Source organism: Epargyreus clarus, unplaced genomic scaffold (assembly GCF_041222505.1).
Source record: "Epargyreus clarus isolate Ecla_fem2 unplaced genomic scaffold, WU_Ecla_fem_2.2 ptg000022l, whole genome shotgun sequence".
Classification (NCBI taxonomy): domain Eukaryota; kingdom Metazoa; phylum Arthropoda; class Insecta; order Lepidoptera; family Hesperiidae; genus Epargyreus; species Epargyreus clarus.
Genome location: NW_027332229.1, coordinates 3,366,934 through 3,376,933, shown reverse-complemented (window position 1 = coordinate 3,376,933; position 10,000 = coordinate 3,366,934). Strand labels below are relative to the sequence as shown.

Below are 10,000 nucleotides of genomic sequence, written 5' to 3'. Positions count from 1 at the left end.
TTGTTGGATGGTGTGCGCCGTCGTCTCCCTAACCATGCAGCCAGCACGGCAGTTCAACTCCGACTCACGTCCCGTCCTACGACCCCTTGTGTTTCGCACCCTAGAAGGTAGTGCGTTAATGTGGGTCTGAACGCACTGGATGAAATCGCGGCCGTTTAGGTCCCCCATTGGCTTTGTTATCCATTTATTGGATGCTGGGACTTTCGTCGACTCTCTGAGCTCAAATCCGTCGACTGATTGATGTAAATTGTCTCGCCAATACTGCGCCACCGTCCTCTCACCGGTCCTCGGGGCATCGGCAGAGAATTTCCGGAGCTGCCTCCCGGCCCACTTCAGCTTCTGACGTATCTTATCAGATTTGGACGCGGCTCTGGCCACTGACCATCGCGACGAGTCCAGCTTCCCGAACCTACGTACAATTAGGTCCGGAACGCATGTCCTCAACGACGGGATCGCCAAGCCACCGTCCCTGGTCGAAGCATGAAAGTAGCCGATCGGCACATCCTTCGGAAGCCTCAGCCACTGTCGCACGGAGTGCCGGATTTGCACATCGAGCATCCTGAGCCTATCATCCGAGATGTTGCCCAGCACCAGGCCGTGCAAGAACCTCGGAATGAGGTAAGTTCGGACAACCTCTAATCGCTGTTGCGGCTTTAGGGGGGCCTTCTTGATGTTTTCGAGGGCCTTTTTTACGTCCTGCTCGATTGTGACGGATCCAGCAGATGTCATCTCTACTCCCAGATAGCGCCAGTGTTCCTCGCTTTCCACCTGCCTAAGCCAACGACGGCCGAGCTTGAAGCTCCTCGTCGTGACGTAGTGCGGCTTCTTGCGTTTCCCATCCGGCACCATCGAGAGCACGGAGGTCTTCTCCCGGTTGAGCTGGAGTCCCATCATCTCCCCCGTCCTCGCCACAGCGTCGATCGCCTCCTGCATCCCCACCTTCGAGCCTGCAAGCAGGACTAGGTCGTCAGCATAGGCCAGAGCCGAGACTCGCTCCCCTTCCAGCCTATATCCAACTTCCTTCGGCAGTGATGCCAGAACGACGTCGAGCGCCAAGTTGAAGAGCAAGGGGGACAACGGATCCCCTTGACGGACCCCTCTGCCTACCACTACAGGCTCGCTGCGGTCGTTACCCACGGCTAAGGTGGTCTGTGCCGTGTCGTACAAACGCGCGATATAATCGCAGAAGGCCCCAGGCAGGCCCTTCTCCCTCAGGACGCTGACAAGCGCCGCATGCGACACTGTGTCGAACGCCTTCGCGAAGTCGAGCACTGCGATGTGACACTCCCGCAATTTCTTCCTGCAGTCCCCCAGCACAGCGTCCAGCACAGCCGAATTCTCGAGTGTGCCGTCGGCGCGAACGAATCCGCGCTGTCGTGCATCCGGGGGGCAACAAGCCTCCAGCCTTCGCGCCAGGAGAGCATGCATATGCCGAAGTGGTACCGACGCGATGGAAATCGGACGGTAGTCACCCGGCCCAGCCGGCTCATCCCTTTTCGGCACAAAGACCGTTCGGCATTGCCGCAGTGGCAAAGGAATCTCGCCTTTACTCATCCAGGAGTTGAATATTTCCGCCTGAGTTTTTGCTGGAACTGTACGCCAGTCCTCCGGACGTATACCGTCCGGCCCTGGCGCCGATCTCAGGTCGACCTTGGCCTCCTTCACCTCCTCTTCCGAGAAGGGAGACCACAGCTTCGTCATCGCCAGACGATCCAGTGTACCCCCGTGCTGCCCGTCGCGCCTTACGGCCCTCAGGGCTTCCGGTGTGGGCCCCGAGGCGTCCGACACCTTCTCTAGAATCGGTCGCCAAAAGGCTTCCAACTCGTCGAGTCGGTGCCGGACACCCCGACACTGTCCATCCAGGACTTCAGCTGCTGCGCGACCCGGATACTTCCGGAACAGCTCCTGCACCCTGGCGTACTCCATTCTCCTCCTCCGTTTGGATGTCATCTTGACTTCCGTGTCCTTTCGTGTAAATCCAAGGGTTTTACGCCTTCTAGACGTCACGGATCCCCGCGTCATCCGCTCTGTCGCCCTCGCAAGGAGGTCTTCGACTACGGAAACACAGGTAGACCGAACATCTAGCCGCTGGTCAGCTACTAGCAGCGCATCTTCGGGGCCGCTCATTGGCCGGACTTCGGCAACCACCTCTTCCGGAGGTCCCTCAGCTACATCTTCATCGACCTGCTCCGTTCTATTTCTCTCTGGTGTGGGAGGTGAACCCATAAGGAGTTTAGCGACCATTTCTTTGTATTTCTCCTTCCTCCTCACACCTTTAATAGCCTCCAAAGTGCGTCCCAAATTGGGCAAGGCTTTTGTTAGGTCGATGTTGATGTTGCCGGATCCCTCCCGAGTGAGGCGGGCCTCAGTACTCGCCAAGAGCTCCAGCTCCTCGTCGCGCCACCTTCGCTTCACCTGCGGAGGCGCGGATTTCGCGTTAGCCATTACAGGGTGGGCACGTCGAACGTGAACTCCCAACCCCGTCTTAGTGGCGAAGGATCGCCCACATCCGTCACATCCATAACCGGACGACATCCCAGGGCCATCAGAGACCCCGGGCTGAACGCCCGGAAGAGAATTGGCTACCCGTCCCGGCTCCTGTGGAAGACCGAGAGATAGCCTTGTTCCTTTTTGACTTTTGGGTGCAACAATTCTTCCTCGGTGCGGCGGGCAGCAAACCCACCGCTGAGGTTCGCCCTCTGCTTTCATTACGCCCCATCCGAAGATAGCAAATAGGCTTAGTATCGTAAACGATACCCTACGGGGCTACTCAAGGACCTCCCCCTGAGTTTCACCTAGGTCACGTCCCAGATCGTAAGGACGCTGCACACCACAAGGGGACCTAGGGACAAGCCTGATTGCGTTCGCCGCAGCAGACCACTCAGATCCGCCACCGCGACCGCAACGGAAACGTGCAATCTCCACAAGAGGAAGCATCCTGGAGAACTAAAATAGCGCTTTCAGATGCAACCCCCCCCCCCCCCTTGTTAGCTTTGGCAGCGGCGCCGCGTGCAGGCCAAGGGTAGGAGTTGAGCCCAGCTCAACGAAGGCTCCATTGACAGTTTTTGGTCGAGTGTTTGGCAACAATTTCTCACTCTTTTATGCCAGAGAACGAATTGTTCGTGTCTTGTCCAGCTACCAGAAACTGTGAGCAACTGATCGTGCTCCGACCGTTAGGCCCGGCCACAAGGACCGTTAAGAGAGTCATAGTTACTCCCGCCGTTTACCCGCGCTTGCTTGAATTTCTTCACGTTGACATTCAGAGCACTGGGCAGAAATCACATTGCGTCAACACCCGCGAGGGCCATCGCAATGCTTTGTTTTAATTAGACAGTCGGATTCCCCTTGTCCGTGCCAGTTCTGAGCTGACCGTTGAACGGCGGTCGTACAGAACCGCGCCGATCGAGCACGAGACTAAATAGACGCGGCCTTACGGCTAGGAAGATCCGCGGAAGGCCGGAACGCGGGTCCGGATTCCGCCCGCACGCCCCGAGAGACGTGCAAGCTTCGACCAGGCCCGGCACAGGCCGCATCCGCTTCCCGTCCAAACCCGACACGCCCCGGTCCTCAGAGCCAATCCTTATTCCGAAGTTACGGATCCAATTTGCCGACTTCCCTTACCTACATTATTCTATCGACTAGAGGCTCTTCACCTTGGAGACCTGCTGCGGATATGGGTACGAACCGGCGCGACATCTCCACGTACATCCCTCACCTGAATTTTCAAGGTCCGCAGAGAGTATCCGGACACCGCCGCAAATGCGGTGCTCTTCGCGTTCCGAACCATATCTCCCTTCTATAGGATTCCATGGAACTCGAACGCTCAGGCAGAAAAGAAAACTCTTCCCGGACCCCTCGGCGGCGTCTTCAGGCCACTTTGGGTTACCCCGTCGAACACTCGCTTTGAAACGAGGGAACGATTGTTGAAACGGTTCCGCTGCCGGGTTCCGGAATAGGAACCGGATTCCCTTTCGCTCAAAGGGCGTTATTTATATATTATAATGAAATAATAACAAACACGCCACATCGACATAAGATCTCTCCTTGAGCTTAGGATCGACTGACTCGCGAGCAACTACTGTTCACGCGAAACCCTTCTCCACGTCAGTCCTCCAGGGCCTCGCTGGAGTATTTGCTACTACCACCAAGATCTGCACCGACGGCGGCTCCAGGCGGGCTCACGCCCAGACCCTTCTGCGCTCACCGCCGCGCACGTCCTACTCGTTACGGCATAATGACGTCATCCGATTAAAGACTACGCACTTGCCCGTAACGGTAGTGTATAGGCAAAACGCTTCAGCGCCATCCATTTTCAGGGCTGGTTGCTTCGGCAGGTGAGTCGTTGCACACTCCTTAGCGGATTCCGACTTCCATGGCCACCGTCCTGCTGTCATGAGCGACCAACGCCTTTCATGGTGTCCCATGAGCGTTTTTTAGGCGCCTTAACACTACGTTTGGTTCATCCCACAGCGCCAGTTCTGCTTACCAAAATTGGCCCACTTGGCACCGTCATCAGATCTTCGGCTTCATCGTTCGAGTAAGCCGAAGTTCTCACCCATTTAAAGTTTGAGAATAGGTTGAGGTCGTTTCGGCCCCAATGCCTCTAATCATTCGCTTTACCGGATGAGACTGTCCAAATCGACGCCAGCTATCCTGAGGGAAACTTCGGACGGAACCAGCTACTAGATGGTTCGATTAGTCTTTCGCCCCTATACCCAGTTCCGACGATCGATTTGCACGTCAGAATCGCTACGGTCCTCCATCAGGGTTTCCCCTGACTTCGACCTGACCAGGCATAGTTCACCATCTTTCGGGTCCCAGCATCTGTGCTCAGAGCGCGCCTGCATTCACGGATTGGAAACGAGACGCCTCGGGAGTGCGAGAGATCGATCAAGACCGACGCTCCATCCTCCCTGAGCGCGCGACAAGCGCACGCCTTCACTTTCGTTGCGCCTTTCAGTTTTATGTATAGTCTCAATGACTAGCACACATGCTAGACTCCTTGGTCCGTGTTTCAAGACGGGTCCTGCGAGTGCCCGAAACTGAATCATCGCTGACAGAGACGCGCACTGTCCGAGACAGCACGGCTGCGACAACAGACGCGCCGCACCAACGTCCGCACACGGGCAGGACGTCGATGACGACGTTATCTTGCGTCGGGCCGGACGCGCGTTAACGCGTGCGCGATTCGTACAATGTTTGAATACCGTCCGGTACAGCCGGCCGGCGAACGCCACCGTCCAACCGTCCGTCTTGCGTTGGACGACTGGACTCCGGGACGAAGCTTAGGCCGACTCCGAACGGGTCGCGATGTATTACTAAGAGAGAAGTGCACGCCGTCCGCGGACGTCGACGTGCGCGACCCGTGTCGCACGATCGAAACCGACGACATCGAGGCGCGCGCACGTACGCCGCGGAATGACGATGAATCTCTCCGTTCGTTCATTCGAGTTTCGCAGGTTTACCCCTGAACGGTTTCACGTACTCTTGAACTCTCTCTTCAAAGTTCTTTTCAACTTTCCCTCACGGTACTTGTTCGCTATCGGTCTCGCGGTAATATTTAGCCTTAGATGGAGTTTACCACCCACTTAGGGCTGCACTCTCAAGCAACCCGACTCTGAGGAGAGTCCCTCTCGCGGACGCGCTCCGTCGCTACGGGCCTGGCACCCTCTACGGGAAAACGGCCCCGTTCAAGACGAACTTGGACAGGAGTGACGACCGCGAGAAAACGGAACCTCCCGAACACCACATCTCCCGCGACCGGTACGACCGCGGGATTCAGTGCTGGGCTATTTCCTGTTCGCTCGCCGCTACTAAGGAAATCCTTGTTAGTTTCTTTTCCTCCGCTTACTAATATGCTTAAATTCGGCGGGTGATCCTCCCTGATCTGAGGCCAACGATAAAAAATGGAGGCAGACGCGATATCCGTCAGCGATACGACGCCGTACGTACGCCGTGCGCGCGACAAACGCGCGACAGCGACGACGGCGTCGAAACGCACTTCGGACGTCGAGTCCGCCTACGACGCGCCGAAAAGCGCGCGTCGCTAACGCGTCGCGGCGCACACGCGGAGGCACACCCCGTCGGCCTTTCAGCTCGCCCTCTTAGCGCTCAACACGCACGCAGCGCATATCGCACACCGAAGGGTCGCATAGAGCTTTCCGGGTGGGCTCCGGGCGCGCTTTGAACGACGCAAAGCGTACGCGCAATTTTGCACGCGATAAACAATTTTTAAACGGACCGACGCGACTCGCCGTGGCGCACCGCGCGGAACCGTCAAGTGTTCAAACGGTGCGAATGAACAGTGTGATATTTGTTTTTATACAGCCGGCCCTCAGACAGGAGTGGTCCTGGATGTTTCTCCACGGACCGCAATGTGCGTTCGAAATGTCGATGTTCAAATGTGTCCTGCAGTTCACACTATGACGCGCAGTTAACTGCGTTCTTCATCGACCCGCGAGCCAAGTGATCCACCGTCCAGGGTAATTGTTTCGCATATATCTAATTAAAGATAATGCAATACCATTTTTGTGCGTTCAACGTTTGTCACATGCACGTTCGAATGAATGTGCATTAAAGTGGTTACCTTTTCAGAACGCGCGCGGCGAGCTAACGCCTTAGCGCGACTCCAAAAAACCGCTATCGGTACACGCGCGCGCTCACGCTGCGCACTCCACGTTGTCACGGACTCGGGGCGCGGATTTTTACCTTTCTGCGTCCGAGACGGCGGGAACGCGCGACGCCAGCGACGACGTACGACCTTGTCGCAACGGAGGACACAATCGCCCGAGCGCTACGACTGTACGATACGCCATCGCCGACATCGGTGAGCACGGCGGATCCGTCCATCCATCCGTCCATAATATGGACGGACGGACGGTCGGATGGGTATGTTGTGGATTAATGTCTGCGTATTACGAGCGCGAACGCGTCGTGACACACGTTAATGATCCTTCCGCAGGTTCCCCTACGGAAACCTTGTTACGACTTTTACTTCCTCTAAATGATCAAGTTTGGTCAACTTCCCAGCAACGCCGACGGCCGCGAAGCCACCGCGTGTCGGTCCGAAGACCTCACTAAATCATTCAATCGGTAGTAGCGACGGGCGGTGTGTACAAAGGGCAGGGACGTAATCAACGCGAGCTTATGACTCGCGCTTACTAGGAATTCCTCGTTTATGGGGGATAATTGCAAACCCCAATCCCCAGCACGAAGGAGTTTCAACGGGTTGCCCGGGCCTCTAGGCCTGGGAGAACATGCTGATTCCTTCAGTGTAGCGCGCGTGCGGCCCAGGACATCTAAGGGCATCACAGACCTGTTATTGCTCAATCTCGTGTGGCTCGAAGCCGCCGGTCCCTCTAAGAAGAATTTTAATACGTCGCCAGTGAGTTGCACGACCGAAGTCGAGCACACCTAAATGGCGACGCCTATTTAGCAGGCTAGAGTCTCGTTCGTTACCGGAATTAACCAGACAAATCGCTCCACCAACTAAGAACGGCCATGCACCACCACCCACCGAATCAAGAAAGAGCTGTTAATCTGTCAATCCTTCCGGTGTCCGGGCCTGGTGAGATTTCCCGTGTTGAGTCAAATTAAGCCGCAGGCTCCACTCCTGGTGGTGCCCTTCCGTCAATTCCTTTAAGTTTCAGCTTTGCAACCATACTCCCCCCGGAGTCCAAAATCTTTGGTTTCCCGGAAGCTGCCCGCCGAGCCATTGTAGTAACGTCGGCGGATCGCTAGATGACATATTTACGGTTAGAACTAGGGCGGTATCTAATCGCCTTCGAACCTCTAACTTTCGTTCTTGATTGATGAAAACACCTTTGGCAAATGCTTTCGCTGATGTTCGTCTTGCGACGATCCAAGAATTTCACCTCTAACGTCGCAATACGAATGCCCCCAGTTATCCCTATTAATCATTACCTCGGAGTTCTGAAAACCAACAAAATAGAACCGAGATCATATTCTATTATTCCATGCACGAAATATTCAAGCAGCATTTTGAGCCCGCTTTGAGCACTCTAATTTGTTCAAAGTAAAATTGTCGGCCCATCTCGACACTCACTGAAGAGCACCGCGATAGGATTTTGATATTGAACCGGCGTTTTACCGCCGGCTCACCGACGATATGCTCCGCAAACGTGTCAGTATCACCGCGGATGCGGTGCACCGACAGCGCGGCGCACAAATGCAACTACGAGCTTTTTAACCGCAACAATTTTAGTATACGCTATTGGAGCTGGAATTACCGCGGCTGCTGGCACCAGACTTGCCCTCCAATTGTTCCTCGTTAAAATATTTAAAGTGTACTCATTCCGATTACGAGGCCTCGTAAGAGTCCCGTATCGTTATTTTTCGTCACTACCTCCCCGTGCCGGGAGTGGGTAATTTGCGCGCCTGCTGCCTTCCTTGGATGTGGTAGCCGTTTCTCAGGCTCCCTCTCCGGAATCGAACCCTGATTCCCCGTTACCCGTGACAACCATGGTAGTCGCAGAAACTACCATCGAAAGTTGATAAGGCAGACATTTGAAAGATGCGTCGCCGGTACTGGACCATGCGATCGGCAAAAGTTATCCAGATTCATCAAAATTAACGACTTCGGACGCGAGGCCCTCCGTCGATTGGTTTTGATCTAATAAAAGCACTCATCCCATCACTGGTCAGAGTTCTGATTGCATGTATTAGCTCTAGAATTACCACAGTTATCCAAGTAACTGAGTAAGATCTAAGGAACCAAAACTGATATATTGAGCCATTCGCGGTATCGCCTTAATACGGCTTGCACTGAGACATGCATGGCTTAATCTTTGAGACAAGCATATAACTACTGGCAGGATCAACCAGGGAGCTGACAGTCACTCGCGGACGAATGTAGCCGTCGTCGCTCGGACGAGAACACGACACATATCGACGCGGTCGCGGGCGCGTCCGCGTCGAATGATGTTTCGTTTTTGAACTCGTCGTACCTTTTAATATTGTACGCTCTTTGTTTTCGATGGTTCGTGCAGCGTCAACGGAGTATCTCATCCGATTGTCGCAACGATCCAACGAGAGAGTGTGCGCGCGATTTACTAATAGCGCAACTCCGAATTGGATGGTTCACGGCGAGACAATTTAAGATTCACGTTTCATTATTATCTTTTAACACAAACGCGAACACTGAAAACAGATTCAGCCCGGTGTTTGAGAGACGTCGTCCTTGGCGTTAATTTTTATAGCGCCTTATAGAGGACCGTCGCCATAGGCGACGTGCAATTCATTTGTAGGATCGATACGTGAACCGAGACGAGTTTAAACAATCGCATCGGTCGATCCGCACTGTTCAATAAAATGTTCAACGTTCGAAAAGTCCCACGGCGCAACGTGGAAGCGCGCGTTGTTGTGTTAATCGTGACATCGCGACGAATTGTAAAGTTCGACACAAAATCCACTCGAAACACCACCAACACGAGAGTGCGCACACTACGCGTGAAACCATCGAACGAACTCTTGTATGCGGCATGCAGTCCGTTGTCGAAGTCGGTCAGTCTGTGTCAGCAGGCGGCAGTTATCCGCCGCCCGTTCAGTCTCACCGCGCCGACAACGCACTACACGTCGCCCGCCCCATGTGTATGCGGCGCTCCTGTTATGACGCGTGGCAGACGGAGCGACAACATATGAACATATGATAGTCCGTCGGTGGTTCGGTCCGGTGGGGTGACGATGGTCGCCGGTGGGGGTGGGCTAGCCCTGGGGGGTGCGGGGGAGAGTGGGGGGAGGGGGTTTGGGGGGGGGGGGTGTAGGGGGGGGGGTTCGCCGGTTGGGGTTCGTCGGCCGACTTTGCTGCTGCCGCTGCTGCGTCTACCGCGTTATTATTATTATTATTATTATTTTCTGTTTTGGTTTTTTTGATTTCCAAAAAAAAAAAATTTTTTTTTTTTTTTTTTAATTTTTTCATTCCCCTCTTGTCCATACACCTTTTTAACTTTATTTGCGTATCGTATTAGTCAGATCGTGACGT

At 54.6% G+C, this 10,000-nt stretch overlaps 2 non-coding genes and 1 pseudogene across 2 annotated transcripts; all 3 read right to left on the bottom strand.

The window, feature by feature from the left end:
* Positions 1–5,896, bottom strand: part of LOC140751451 (uncharacterized) — a 7,840-nt pseudogene extending 1,944 nt beyond the window's left edge.
* Positions 5,897–6,328: 432 nt separating this feature from the next.
* LOC140751427 (5.8S ribosomal RNA) lies at positions 6,329–6,485 on the bottom strand. Its single transcript, XR_012103336.1, has one exon. It is a non-coding gene; the product is annotated as a 5.8S ribosomal RNA (ribosomal RNA).
* Positions 6,486–6,944: 459 nt separating this feature from the next.
* Positions 6,945–8,847, bottom strand: LOC140751422 (small subunit ribosomal RNA). The gene has a single exon (XR_012103331.1). It is a non-coding gene; the product is annotated as a small subunit ribosomal RNA (ribosomal RNA).
* Positions 8,848–10,000: the final 1,153 nt, after the last annotated feature.